General features: G+C 40.9%; 1 long non-coding RNA gene across 2 annotated transcripts in view; it reads right to left on the minus strand.

The window, feature by feature from the left end:
* Nucleotides 1–456: 456 nt before the first annotated feature.
* The window catches only part of LOC138752407 (uncharacterized), a 41,654-nt gene continuing 26,105 nt past the window's right edge, over nucleotides 457–16,005 (minus strand). For both annotated transcript variants that reach the window (XR_011350604.1, XR_011350603.1), the window contains one exon: nucleotides 457–673. This is a non-coding gene — a long non-coding RNA (uncharacterized lncRNA). The remainder of the gene's footprint in view (nucleotides 674–16,005) is intronic.

Raw genomic sequence — 16,005 nt, forward strand, 5'->3', positions numbered from 1 at the left:
TACAACTAAAATACTCCACAACAATATGAAACTGCCAGATATGCTGAAAAGTAAAACAATGGATTTCCTCCGTTTCCCGATCTCCTGGTCATTGTCTCCATTTCTGCTGCCCTTGAGCTTCTTGCGGGCCCGACCAGAGAGGAAAATATATCTGCCGGTCAGTGCATTGAAGAACAAAATCAATACGAACGGGAGGAAAAGTGTTAAAGAAAATATGAACAACTCAAACGAAGCCCACGTGGGAGAAGTTAATACTGCCTTTTTCCAGACACAACCTCGCGGTTTACCGTTGGTGATAAAACCTGGGTCCATTGTAAAGTACCAGGGACAGTTTGTAACACAGCTCAGCACAGTCACCGTGCCGAGAAAAAGTGTCGCCGTTCTCTCGGTGCAATTTTTATTTTCCAATTTTGACAACAAATGGCAACAAACCGATCAAATGTAAAGCCCAGCGTGAACCAGAACGACATCATTGTGGTTGCCCCTATCAGGACCCAGTTAAGAGAACAGATGGGGGTGATGGTCAGGAATGAAAATGGGAAATATATTTCAACAATGTTCCTTAATATGGCGTCAAGGAGGTCAGCCACTGCAATCCCCACAAGGTAACGAATGATACAATTGGAGAGGCCGCACTTTCTTCGTTGCAAGGTCACAATCGCCACCAAATTAACTTGAAGGAAAGAGAAAAAGTATATTATAATGGGATCACAATACACTCCCATCCTCGTACATTTTTCAAGGCGTGGAATAACAGATTTTTGAAAATTAACTAATTTACAATAATTAATAGAAAGAATGGAAGAAATCAAAATATGTTTTCAACACAGCTCCATTTAACAAGTGACTGATGCCAAAATCCAGTGCAACCTATGTGGAATGTGTGAGTTCTCCGTGAGATTACATGTCTTGATTTTTTTGTCTATGTCAATTATCTGGATCTTATTTTTTGATAAATTGGATTAGCAATTTTGCTGATTACAGAAAAATTGGAGCCATGGTGGACACTAATGAAGATTCTTAAAGGGATTTGGACTAATTGGGAGAATAGTAAAAAATGGCAGATGCAGTTTAATGCAGACATTATGGAAGGGCAAACCAAGATAGGATATGCACAGTAAAGGGGAAGGCACTGAGGATCATGGAGCAGCAAAGAGATATGGGAACATAGATACATTTTTAATTGAAGGTGGCGTCACATGTGGACAGTGTTGCAAAGAAATCTTTTAGTATCTTAGACTTTATTAATCAAAATATTCAGTATAGGAGTTTGGATGTTATATTGACGTTTGTTAAAACTGTGAGACCAAATTTGGAATATTGTGTGGAGTTCTGGGTGCCTAACTACAGGAAGAATATCAGTAAGATTGCAATAGTGCAGAGAAGCTTTACTAGGATGTTGGCGGGACTTCAGGGAGTTGAGTTACAGGAAAAGATTGAAGATGTCAGGACTTTATCCCTTGGAGCGATGAAGAATGAGTGGAGATTTGATAGAGGTTTACAAAACTATGGGAAATATAGACATATTGGATGTGAGTAGACTATTTCCACTTAGATTGGGGGAGATATATATGAGATGTCATTGTTTTAGGCTGAGAAGAGAAAGGCTAGGGGAACATGAGGGGAAAGTTATTCATACAGAGTGTGCTATGATCTGCCAACTGATCTGGTGAATGTGGGCTCGATCATAAATTTTAAGAATATATTTGAAATTGGAAAACAAACATGGATGGGAGAGGCCTGGAGGGATATCAAATGGGAAAATGTAAATGGGATAGGAGAAACATGGTTGGTGGGGTCTAAAAGGGACTAATGACCTATCTTCTGTGATGTAGCATTCCACGTTTCAATGGTTCCTCCATCGAATTCACAATTCTTCCTGTACATTCACTAATATACCAGTGATGTATATGGATATACTAAATTGCATTTAAAATACATTAGTGTCACAGTCAACAGCCGAGAAAGGATAAGAGGGCAAGTAAAAATATTATATATTTAAGTAGTTCATGTGATGTATGATAGTAGCATCTACTGGATTGTTTGCACGTGCATCAACATTTAATTTCAATGTGAAGAAATCAATGTATAAAATTGGTGCAGAGGCCAAGGGTTCATATTTCTGGATCATTGCGATCCCTTCTGGTGAAGTTATAACCTGTACAAAAAGACAGAGGTGGGAGGGGGTGGTAGAAAGGTATTCTACATCAGTCGGGCAGGGTTAAAACTAATTTGGCAGGGGCTTGGACCATGGGAAGCAGAATGTGAGTGCAGAGATTAAGGTAGAAATGGTTAGGGTAGGACAAAAGCATGATACTATCTGCTCTGAGTTGGCAAGGAAGTACAGGCAGTGGGCAAAACATAGAGAGGGTCAATTTAGAGGTGTTGCAATGTGCCTTTTTCGACACTATGAATATTAGGAATGAAGGAGATGAACCAAGAGAAGACATGGAACTATCATATTGCAGCCATTACAGAAATTTAGCTGCAGGAAGGCATGATTGCCTGATACAGGTACCTGGGTTTAGATATTTAAAAAAAAAAATAATTGGATGGGAGTTAGAAAATGGAGGAGTGGTCAGGGATAGAATAACGGCTATAGAAATGAAGGATGTTACAGAGAGAGTGTCCTTTGAGTCGGTGTCGATGGAAGTCAGAAATAGGAAGAGAGGTACCACTAGGCTGAATGTAGTCTATAGGCCCCTGCATAGCACTCAGGTCACCAAGGAGCAGATAAGCAGGCAGATTTTGGAATGGTGTTCGAAATACAGAGTTACCGTTATGGGTTATTCAACATCTCTAATAATGATTGGCAGAGTATGTTGGCTGGCCGACAAACGTAGACGCCATACTGGATCCGGTTCTATAGATGACCCTGGTCAGATGGTGGACCTCTCGGTGGAGGAGCATTCTGGTAAAAGTGACCCCAATTTCTATAGTTCCAACTTAGCCACAGAAAAGGACATAAACAGTCAAAATGGGAAAGTGCTTAACAGGAGAACAGTAAATTTTGAAGGGATAAGCCATGAACAAGTGACAGTAAATTGGAAACAGATGTTCAAGGGCGAAAGCGAAGAGGTCATGTGAAGGAATTTGAGGGACACATGTGCAGGGTTCAAGATAGGTTTGTCACACTGGGATAAGGAAAAGATTATAGGAAAAGGGAACCATTGCTGATGAAGCAGGTGAGGCAGTTAAGCCAAGAGGCAGAAGGAAGAATACTTTAAACATAGGAAATAGGAAACAGAAGGTGCTCATGAGAAGTGTATAGTAGGCAGGAAGGAGCTTCAGAAAGGACATGAGAACTTGAAAGGGGCATACGAAGGCCTTGGCATGTGGAATTAAGGAGAACCCCAAGTCAGTCTATGTGTGCATAAAGAACAGAAGGATTATGAGAATGAAGGTGAGGCTGATAAAAGATAAGGGAGGCAAGATGTGCCTGGAGACAGAGGAGGTTGGGAAGTCCGAAGCGAATACTATGTGTCAGTTTTCACAAGAGAAAAGAACAGTGATCACAGTGAGGTAGAAATTGAACAGCCCTGCGTACTAGAGAATGTACAGGTTAAGAAGCAGATGTGCTGGATTTTCTTAAAAACATCAAGATTGATAGTCCCCAGGACTGGCCGATATACACCCAGGGTCGAGATAGCTGGGACAATACCAATGATCTTTTAATCCACTTTGGCTATGGGAGAGGTTCCAGAGGATTGGAGAATGTCAAATGTAGTCCCCTTGTATAAAGTAATAGGGAGAATCCTGGGAATTATAGATCAGTGAATCTTCCGTCAATCATGAGCAAACTAATGGAGAAGATTCTTAAGGATAGGATCTTTGATCATTTAGAGAACTAGAGTCTACTCAGGGATATTCAGAATGGCTTTGTAAAGGGAAGGTCATGCCTCACAGGTCTAATTGAGCTATTTGAGGAGGTAACTTCAGAAATTGATGAGGGTAGTGTGGTAGATGTGCTTACATGGACTTTAGCAAAGCATTTGGCAAATTCACCATGAGAGACTTTTCCAGAAATTCACAAGGCATGGGATCAGTGGAACCATGGCTGTGTGAACAAATAATTGACTTGTATGAAGAAAGCAGAGAATAATACTGGAAGGAAAGTATTCTGCTTGGAGTATGGTAACTCGTGGAGTGCTGCATGAATCTGTTCTGATGCCTCTGGCCCTTGTGATTGTTATAAATGACTTGGATGGAGAGGCAGAAGGATGTTCAGTAGGTTTGCAGTTGATATGAATGTTGGAGAAGTTGTGAATGAAGCTGAGGATATAGACAAAAAAATTGAAAATGGGTTTCAATCTGGAGATTTGTGATTTGCTACATTTTGGAAGGGCTATTCAGAATACCAAGAACAGAGTTAAAGGTCAGTTGCTTACTAGTGTGGATGAAAAGAAGATCTTGGGTTCCAAATTCTTGCATACCTCAAAGTCACCATACAGGTTGATAGGATATTTAAGAAGGCCTATGGGATGGTGGTATTTACTAATAGGGGGATTGAATTCAAGAGCAGAGATCACACTTCGAGCATTTTGTTGAATTCTGATCACCTCATTCTAGGAAGGACTTGGAAGCTATAGAGTGGGTGCAGAGGAGATTTTCCAGGATGTTGCCTTGATTGGGAAACATATCCTATGAGGCAAGGTTAGCAGAGCTGGTATTTTTCACTTTGGAGCATAGAAGGATGAGAGGAGACTTGACAGAGATCTACAAGATAAGGTGGATAACAAGCATCGGTTTTGATTCGAAGGATCAAAAAACACAAGATGACATAAGTACAAAGTTAAGGGGGGGGAAGTTTACGGGAGACATCAGGGGTAATATTATATTTATACAGAGAATTGTGGATACATGAATTACCTTGCTGAGGAAGGTACTGGAGGCTGAAACATTGGGGGCATTTAAAGACTCAGAGAGACATGTGGATTAAAGGCAAATAAAGGATTATGGGTTGGGAAGGTTTAGCATTTCTTTTTCGAAGGAATACGTGGTCGGTACAACATCGAGGGCCGAAAGGTGTGCACTGTGCTGCATTGTTCTATGTTCTAAAAAGAGGGAAAAATTAGGGGTGACGCCATGGGTTCAATTTTTACAGTGAGAGTTGTAGGATCTTGGAACGCCTTGCCAACGATTATGGTTGGTGCTGTGTAATGAGGGGATTTGAGGGGATCCTAGGAGCAAGGATGAAAAAAAGTAAATGGTTACAAGCTAGTCAGGATTAAGTATTTTTTATGCTGGTATATGTATATGCATAACATCAAGTAATGTGTTCTATGACTGAAATATCACCAATTAAAACTGAATGGATAGATTTAGACTTCATTGGAAAGAGGTGTAATTTATCAATGAGGATGTGAGGCGGGTAGCTTGGCTCATGCGATAAACGCAAGATTGGTCTAGTTGAGATTGAATAGATAGGGGAAATATGAGAAGGGGATCTCACAGGTTGTTTTTCATGTCTGGATATAACAGGGTGAAGGGATCGTGGGTCTCCAGAATGTCCTTTCCACATATCCAGAATGTGGTAAGGAATGATCACAGCACATGGAACTTTATTCCAAAAGGACAGCATTCTTTTCCAGAAAAGAGAGGCTTTACTGTAATATACAGGGGATTGGTGGAGTCGTGCCTGGAATAATGTGCACAAATCAATTGACACCGAAAAACCCAAATGTAGTATGGTCAGATGCTGTCGAGATAAGGTTCAGCAGACAATGTAGTGATATGATAGAGTAATTCTTGCAAGAGACGTGGGAAAAGTTGTGTCTGTGGTCGTTGCGATTCAGAAACATGATATGTTTAAGCAATCAAAGGATACCCACGCACACAAACTTCACCCAGACAGCACAGGAGGTCAGGATCGAATACTGATTTCCTGTGCTTGGAGGCAGCCGTTCTTGCTGCAGCTGCTCAACTATGCAGCCTGTGGGAGAGGGGAAGCTGAGAATTGGACAGGGATATCAGCAATGAGGAACAACAGGCAATACAAGGACCGTACACAACGACCAACAGATACAAGACCACCTGAAACAATAAACAATGGCAGAAAAACGAATGCGATTTAATGAACGTCGAAGTTCACGGTGAACTGCATCGGAAGATCTGTGGGGTGAATGAGAGGCAACGTTGATTTTCAGTGAAAATAATTGAGGGCTGGGACCTGAACTCTAATTCCACTTAATTATCTGTTATCCACAATCTACAGGACAACACATGCAGGTCCCTTTCCTCCACCTTATCCATGAGTTCCCTGCAACAGTAGATTCACCTTAAGGATCGATGTCCCGCAGCACATGGACATATTCCCAATCATAAAATGTATCGCTTTTCTCCAATTATGTTCGATCACAGACACCGGATTCCCAGGATGGAAATCCATGCAACAACAGGACACAAATTCTCTGGACAGGAATTTAGTTAAACGAGGATTAGCCGATCCCAGACATTCAGAAAATGAAAAGCTGCACCAATCCTTGAATGGAACCACAGATGGAAATATACAAACACACTCTGGATGTTGGAAATACCAGCACTTTTGGGTCTGGCCTGGCCCAGCGGCTAGAGATTGCGGCGATATTATTTGTTTTCCTGACTTTTCCTGGCTGGACTGAGGCGGACACCGTTCCCCCACCCCCCTGTCCAGCAATTGGGAAGGAATCGGAGTGAGCCAGTCCGCGAGGCAAAGATGTTTTTTTTTTCCACAGCCGTCCTCCTATATGTCTCAGATACGGCTGCCATTTTTGATGGAAGTTGCCATACCTTCCCCTCAAGTTATAGGTAACTTTTTCCAGGAGAACTCTGGCTTGCAGCTTCCTGCTCCATTGCGCAATATTCAGGCAAATATCGGATTTCCATGTAACCGCTATGCACTTCCTGGCCGCCGCCAACGCGATTATTAGGAATTGAATTTGGAAGCATCGTTTTAAGTCTTAGGTCCATTATATAACCCAGCAGAAAAAGGTCAGGGTCCTGTGGGAATTATTTACCAATAGTTTTCCCTCGGAATTCACTGAGTTCTGGAGTTCTGTCCAGAAGGACCTCACTATGGTAAATATCCACGTCGAATGCACAAAGGGTCCTATCTTAATGCGGCATCTAAAACAATGATCCAGCAGATCAGTTATTGACCTGTCTATTTTTTGCTTGTCAGGTACAGCTGATACAAAAAATATATATATTGCACTAGCCTGTACCTGTATCTTGCATTGATCACTGCTGTCATGCTGGGCCGACCAGCACTGCTTATCAATTGTTATTGCTAAGTCCAACTCCCACATCTGTCTGGATTTATGATGACCGTTTGGTCCCTTCTGCTTCTAACAGCAAATACATTGACAAAATGATTTTCCAGGTGATCCCCTTTTGAATCAAGGTCTCTAAGTCACTGCACTTTTGTGGGCACAGTTGGACCCAATTTGATCTGCAAAAAAATGATACTATCTGAAGATAGCAGTGGAATATCTTATTTTACAAATTGTAATTCTACCTAAGATGCTCAAATTACATTAATTGTCCTTGATAATAACAATCATCCATGTACCTGATGCCATACAAGTACCAGGTGTGTAGGAACCTGTTATACATTGTCAAAGGTATTAGCCGGTTTGGAGTAAGGGGTGTTCCTGGAGAAAGCCCTAGTTTATTCCTAAATACTGATGTATGTCACCCAAAATGCGATTAATCTGCTTTAGTATGACACTGTGTGTATTCCAAGATACCAATTCGGCATCCCACTTGGAAATAAAGTCCTCTGCTACTCTCAAGCCTACCAAGCACAGACCAATTTGTACCAAGGATTGTACCTTTTTCCCCACCTGCAAAGAGTGAGGAGATGAACGTTGATTGGGCTGTCCAATAGTATTTTTTAAAGACCGCCATCCATATCCACCCACACAAGAGTCTCAGGTTAATTTCTCTATAAAGATCCTGTCTACCTTCCTGTTCCATAAGTATGTTCTTATCCATCTGAAAGAAGCCCTTGGGCAATGTCACAGGCAAGTTCTGAAAGAGATACAGGAGTCTTGGCAACACATTCTTTTTTCATGCAATTGACCCATCCCATCTGTTTAGGTCATCCTCGAATTTTTCCCATCAATGGGAAATTATTGATGCAAATTATTCAGATTATTATCTATTTTAATTCCCAGGTACTTGATCCCATTTTGTGGCTACTTTACGTAACTATTTTTCTGGCATTGACTGTAATCCCCTCCATAAGTGACATGTTCTCACACTTATCCCAATTTATCTTGTACCCGAGAATCTCCCCATGGTCTTCCAGAGTAGAGGGCAGCTTTGGCAATGGGTTTATTGGGTCTGTCAAATATATCAGTACATCATTTGCAAATAAACTGATTTTATGTTCTTCATGTGCCACTTAGAACTGCTTAATGTGTGGATCCTGATGAATGGCATCAGCCAAAGATTCCATGCCAGTATTAAGAGAGGCTGGAAATAGCGAGCATTCCTGTCTGCTTGACCTTGTGAGTGGGAAGGTTGAAGAAATTTGTCCACTCTTATCCAACAAATCCTATCACTATTTTCTCCAGGACTATGAATAAAGAGTTCCACTTTAATCTGTCAAATATCTTCCCTACATCGAGAGGGATGGCGAGCGCCCCCCCCCCACCCCACCCCCACCCCCCCACACCCGACCAATTTCTGGCTGGCTTACGCCAAATGTATTCTACTTAGCTGTCTGCCCAAGTTGTAAGTCAGCGGCTTTTTTGCACAAAGCCCATTTGATCTTTCTTGATTAGTTCTGGCAAATGCTTCGCCAATCCACCAGATAAACTTTATGTTGAGTGGAAGTGTAGCAAGATTCACAAAACAGATATATCTGTGCTCTTACAAATCTCCAGTTTCTTTAACAGCAATGAATTAAGATGCCATCTGTATACCGTTTCCTGTTTGTCCAGCATCTCTATACTAACTACTAAAGGTGAATGATCTGAAAGTAGTCTCGCCATGCACTCAGTAACCTCTATATGTGCTGAAGCCAGGAAAACATCTATTCTAGAGTAGGAGTCATGCTGACTCGTGTAAAAGGAATAATCAGATGCTTTTGTCTCCACCCATCTATCTAGTTCAACTTGTTCATACTGCAAATAGTGCCAGTGGCCATCTTTGTTTTCACTATTATTTTCATTGACTTGTCCAAAACAGGATCCAATCAAAAGAAAAATCTCCCCAAATTAGAATATTATCTTTTACTTCCGCCAGTCAGAATAATGTCCTGCCTAATTTTTTGTCATCTATATTGGGGTCGTTTAGATTCTCCAGGGTCCAGAACTTGGAATATATTTGACAGTGCATCATTACAAATCTACCATTTTTTATGCATTCATGAGAACACTTCCTGATCAAACTTGCCACCTCCTTGCTTTCAAACCGAACGAGAAAGCCATTACCTGGCCCATCCATCGTCTTTTTAATTTTTGGTGTTTGAGTTCTGTGAAATGAGTTTCTTGGAGGAAGGCCAGTCCACTCCCAATTTCTTTATATACGCCAGTATTCTTTTTCTCTTCATCTTTCCATTCAGACCATTCACATTGAAACTCGGAAATGTTATACATTTAGCCAGTTATCGGACCAATATTTCCTTTGTGCCTTGGTCGCTCAGAGTTCCTTCCTCATCCAGCCCCTTATTATAAGCCATCCCTAGTTAACAGCCACATCATTTCACTGAGTTACAGGCATCCGCTTTCAATCACCTAAATTGTCCACAACTCAGTCAGGTTTGCATTCTCTTTAAGCTTTTTCAGGTGCATTCTACGCACTGCATGCCTAAACATGCGGCTTGATATGCGGGGCAATTGGCCACCTGAAAGCGATGGTCAGGTGAAAAGTCAGCGATGGTCTGCACCTTGATAAAATAATTGATATCGTTAAGAGGCTAGAGGACCCCAAATCCAAGCAGCAATACCTGTGCACCACGACAAAGGGTTACTGAAGCAAAAGTTGCTTTTAATTATCTTTGAATATGAAAATACAATCAGACTTTAACTTATCTCTATTGACTCACTTAACCTACTTAACCCCCTTATAATTCTAAACGCCCGTGTGTGTAAGTTCAGTAAAGTGCTTTGGTTCACAGTCCAATCTCACTGGTTGCAGGCACTACTTGTACTGTGCACAGAAGTTAACATTAATAAAGGTCACCAGGCTTTGGTGCTCAACAGGTAAATAGTTACCACTCAGAAGGTTCTTGTTGGTTTTCAGAGAGAGAGGATGTAACCATGATAGTTCTCAAGAACAATTGAACAGAATGTCATTAATCTTAAAAGAGCTAACTTCGACGTTGTCCTGTGTAAAGTTAATCGTTAAACTGTGAATGACTGTCTATTTCCATCATTCCCTTTCCTGACATGTTCAGGTGACAATCTACCTTTAGATTATTGCTACTGAATTGGCTATCCCCACATGTACCTGCATTACACTGCAACAGCAATGCATTTGTGTACTTTCCTAATCTATTCCTGTTACCCTTCACTGGTCTGGAATCCACCTCACAGATCAAACTGCCACTCGAGACTCATTTGACAATCTATTCACTTTCCACTGATAGATCGTAAATATTTATTGTAAATCTCCATTGTTCCAGTGCTCAACCATTTTCTGGTGCTCATAAATGGACTGACTTATTTCTGAAGTTTCCTTCCACCCTGCCAATGAGTTCTCCATGCAATGCTCTCTCTGATTTTACACAACAATTTCTTGTGCAGAACTTCAACAAACACAATTAGAAAGTCCAAACACACCATGTCAACAGATCCACTTGAGGAAGGAAGGAGTTAAAAGCCAGTGAGTGTAAAAGCTAGATTTTGTAGCATTCTAGTAAAACAGGGAAGTCAATTCAAAAGGTCCAATTCGCACCATGACTAACTATAGGAATTTTTTCTGAACCAATCAATGAGCAGGTCTGATAAGAGGCTGTCAGTCTTATGTAGCAATGGAATTTATGCTTTGTAGCAATTGCATTGGGTAAGAATGTATAGTATAAACTTTTGATTGGGCCAAATATAACCCGACTCATGTGTAAACTGAACAAAGGCAAGCTGTGAACACAAGGTCAGTCTCTGCTAGCCTTCATAGAGAGACTATGGTGGTGTAAGCAGTGGAAGAAACACAGCCACTACTCCATGACCATCTGCACAGTTGTCTTTACTGCTGGGTGAGCGAGATTGTGCATCACACTGAATCCCTTCACCACCCAGTGTGGCAGGACCAGCGGGTGCGGCATTCCTGTTGAGATGTCACAGAGCAATGTGTCCGGGCTGCTGGGCACCCAGACATCCTTGAGTTTGAGGCCCGAGATGGCAGTCCCCAGCACTGGTGGTAGAAACATCAAGTTGACTGGCCCTGGTCAATTTGTTTTTATTCAAATTCAGCACGCTCCTTTAAGTGCAGCATGAGCTCGTTCACCCTGTGCATTGTGATATCATAATCACTGCCCAGGGTGCACGCTGGAAGGGATGCTGGAGTCAGAGAGAAACCTCTGATGGTGCCATTTCCCCATGGCTACCCTGCCATGTGGCGATACAAGTGGGCCCGGTTCACCATGAGGATGTGCACCGCCACACAAGCACCCCGCATAACTGGCTATGTGTCCTTTCGCTTTGGTGTCCAGCCCCGGCACTTGGGCATTTGTAAGGTAGTGGGGAAACCTAACCAGGGTCCTGCAGTGGCTACATTACAAACTATTCCTCTTGTTAGGGAATCTTTCATTAGAGATATTGTGGATTATGTAGGTCCCTTGATGAAAACTAAGTCTGGAAATCAATACTTGTTAACAATTATGTGTGCAGCATCAAGATTTCCAGAACCTATACCAATAAGAAATATGAAAGCTAAAATGGTGATGAAGGCTCTGGAAAGATTTTTCACAGTGTTTGGATTACCAAAAGAAATTCAGTGTGATCAGGGATCTAATTTTATGTCTGGATTGTTTCAACAATTAATTGATGAGTTGGAAATAAAACAGATCACTGCATCTCCATATCATCCTGAAACTCGCGGAGCTTTGGAAAGATTTCATTCTACTCTTAAAAACATGATGAGGATTTATTGTTTTGAGAATGGGAAAGATTGGGATGAAGGTTTTCATTTATTGTTGTTTGCAGCGAGAGAGGTGTGAAGGGGTCATTAGGTTTTAGCTTTTGAAATTGTGTTTGTACATCAGGTATGAGGTCATTGGATGTTATTAAAAGAACAATGGGTTAATGAGGATGAGCAGTTGGACTTTCTGGATTATGTTGCTAAATTTAAAGTAAGTCTAAAGTAAGTCTACAAAAAGTGTGGACTTCAGCTCGAGAATTTAGAAATGGCTCAGGGTAAAATGAAGTGTTTATTAAATGAAAGCTCAAGTGAGGAAATTTAAGGTAGGAAGTAAAGTTTTGATTTTTAATCCAACACATGACAATCCTTTGACAGCTAGATTTTCTGGTCCACACACAGTTAAATCAAAATTGAATGTTATTATCTCTGTTGTTAACACTCCAGATAGAAGTAATTAAACTCAGGTTTGTCACATAAATATGTTGAAACCTTATTATGAGAATTATGGTGTTGGAGACCAATTTGTGTCAGGGGTGTTGGCTTTTGACAGAGTGGAGGTAGTGGTGGATCATGAGATTATGGAAATAAAATCTTGTGAGGGTAACCTTAAAGAAACCATGGTTCCTGTGCACTTTTTTAACTCAGAAAGTTTGAAAAATTTATAGAAAATGTTAATTCATCTTAATTCACAAGAACAGATACAGTTGAGGTATTTAATTTTAAAGAACACAGATCTTTTTCCTGATGTTCCAAAAAGGGCAATAGACAATAGACAATAGACAATAGGAGCTGGAGTAGGCCCTTTGGCCCGTCGAGCCAGCACCGCCATTTTACAGATCATGGCTGATCACTTCCATCAGTACCCCTTTCCAGCCTTATCCCCATAACCCTTAACTCCTTTGCCCACTAGAGTCTTATCTAATTCTCTTTTGAACATAATCAGCGAATCTGCCTCTATCACCCTCTGTGGCAGAGCATTCCACAGATTCACACTTCTCTGGGTAAAAAAATGTTTTCTCATCTCTGTCCTAAAGGGCCTACCCTGTATTCTTAAACTATGCCCTCTAGTCCTCGTCTCCCCCATCATTGGGAACAAGTAATCCGACTTCACCCTGTCTATCCCCCTGATAATTTTGTATAGCTCAATCATGTCCCCCCTCATCCTTCTAAACTCCATCGGATACCAGTCCAGTTTTTCTAGCCTTTCAGCATATGACAACCCCGCCATCCCTGGAACTAACCTTGTAAATCTGCGCTGCACACCCTCTATAGCTAGTATGTCCTTCCTCAAAATTGGAGACCAGAACTGGACGCAATACTCCAGGTGGGGTCTCACCAGGTCCCTGTACAACTGCAGAAGGGCGTCTCTTTTCCTATACTCCAATCCCCTCTTTATGAAAGCTAACATGCCATTAGCCTTCTTCACAGCTTTCTGAACCTGCATGCTAGTCTTCAGTGACCGGTGAACAAGTACTCCCAGATCCATTTGCTCCTCCCCACTCCCTAGCTTGTCTCCATTTAAATAATACTCAGCTTTCCTATTATTGCCCCCAAAATGGATAAACTCACATTTTCTTACATTGAACATCATTTTCCATTCAGCAGCCCACACCCCCAACCTGTCCAAGTCCCTCTGCATTTTCCTGACATCCTCCTCACACCCCACACAGCCACCCAGTTTCGTGTCATCTGCAAATTTGCTCAAGTTATTAATAATACCCTCATCTAAATCATTTACATAAATTACAAACAACTGAGGACCAAATACCGATCCCTGCGGCACTCGACTCGTCACATCCTACCATCCTGAAAAAAACCCGCTAACCCCAACCCTTTGTTTCCTATTTCTTAACCAATTTCCTATCCATGTCAGCACCTTACCTCCAATACCATGCTTCCTGATCTTGCCCACTAGACTCCCGTGCGGTACCTTATCAAAGGCCTTCTGGAAGGCCAAATACACCACATCCACTGGCTCTCCCAAGTCCACCCTCTTTGTCACATCCTCAAAAAATTCCAGAAGGTTAGTCAAGCATGACTTACCCTTAAAGAATCCATGCTGACTAGCCCTTATACTATTATTTCTGCCTAAGTGTTCTGATATTACTCCTTTTATGATAAACTCCAATATCTTCCCCACCACTTACGTCAGGCTGACCGGTCTATAATTTCCCGTTTTCTCCCTCCCTCCCTTCTTAAAAATCGGCACCACATCAGCCACTCTCCAATCCTCAGGGACCTCCCCCAAATCTATGGAACTTTGGAAAATGTCGATCAGTGCTTCCACAATTTCCATAGCAACATTTTTAAGCTGCTATGGAAAAAAAAGGGCAACAGTGATTTATCTCAATGTCGATGTTGGTGAGTTAAATCCGATTAAACAACACCCATACAGAATAAACATTCAGAAAAGGAAAATTATGGATCAGGAGGTGGGATATATTTGACTAGCCCTTATACTATTATTTCTGCCTAAGTGTTCTGATATTACTCCTTTTATGATAAACTCCAATATCTTCCCCACCACTTACGTCAGGCTGACCGGTCTATAATTTCCCGTTTTCTCCCTCCCTCCCTTCTTAAAAATCGGCACCACATCAGCCACTCTCCAATCCTCAGGGACCTCCCCCAAATCTATGGAACTTTGGAAAATGTCGATCAGTGCTTCCACAATTTCCATAGCAACATTTTTAAGCTGCTATGGAAAAAAAAGGGCAACAGTGATTTATCTCAATGTCGATGTTGGTGAGTTAAATCCGATTAAACAACACCCATACAGAATAAACATTCAGAAAAGGAAAATTATGGATCAGGAGGTGGGATATATTTTGAGAAATGATATTATTATACCTTCAAACTCAGATGGGAATTCTCTTTGAATTCTGGTACTGAAATCAGATGGAATTGTTAGGTTTTGTACAGATTGCAGGAAGGTTAATGCGGTAACTAAAACAGATGCTTATCCTATTCAAAGAATAGATGATTGTATTGATAAGATTGGAAAAGCTAAATTTCTTACTAAGTTGCATTTGTTGAAGGGTTACTGGTGTGTGCCTTTAACTGAGAGAGGAAGGAATATTTCAGCTTTTGTTAACCATCTGCCTTATATGAGTACAATGTGTTACCTTTTGGCACGAAAAATGCTCCTGCAACATTTCAAGGAATGATTAATTCAATAATCGAAGGGTTAACACATACAGATGCTTCTATTGATGATTTGGTCATAAAATGTGACAAATGCGAAGAACATTTGAAGGAATTGGACAAATTGTTTGCAAGATTATCCAAAGCAAACTTAAGTTAACTTAGCAAAGAGTGAATTTGCAAATGCCATTGTGTTATTCTTGGGTCATGTAGTTAGTCATGGCAAAGTTGCATCTATTCAAGCAAAATTGAATGAAATTTCTGAGTTTCCTATTCCCAATGGCAAGAAAGCAGTGAGAAGGATTTTATAAATGGCAGGGTATTATAGGAAGTTTTGCCGAAATTTTGCTGAGGTTTCTCTTCCTCTAACCAATATTTTGATGAAGGAGGAGAAATTTGTGTGGACTTTAGAATGTCAGGCAGCTTTAGAAAATTTAAAGGATAGGCTATGTCATTATCCTGTATTAAAATCTCCTGACTTTGATAAATCTCTTTCTGTTGCAGTGGATATGAATGAGGGAGCAGTAGGGTCAGTTTTATTGCAAAATCATAATGAAATCGATAATCCAGTTGTCTACTTTTCAAAAAAATTAAATGTTCATGAAAGGAACTATTCTACTATTTAGAAATAATGATTGGCAATTGTGTTACCTTTGCAGAATTTTGATGTGTATCTCAAGAACCAATTGTGCTAATTACTGACCATAATCTTCTGGTGTTATTGAATAAAATGAAGAACAAGAACAGAAGATTGTTAAACTGGAGTTTGATATAACGAGAATATAATTTGCAAAT

This window comes from Narcine bancroftii, chromosome 2 (genome assembly GCF_036971445.1).
Source record: "Narcine bancroftii isolate sNarBan1 chromosome 2, sNarBan1.hap1, whole genome shotgun sequence".
NCBI classification, from domain to species: Eukaryota; Metazoa; Chordata; class Chondrichthyes; order Torpediniformes; family Narcinidae; genus Narcine; species Narcine bancroftii.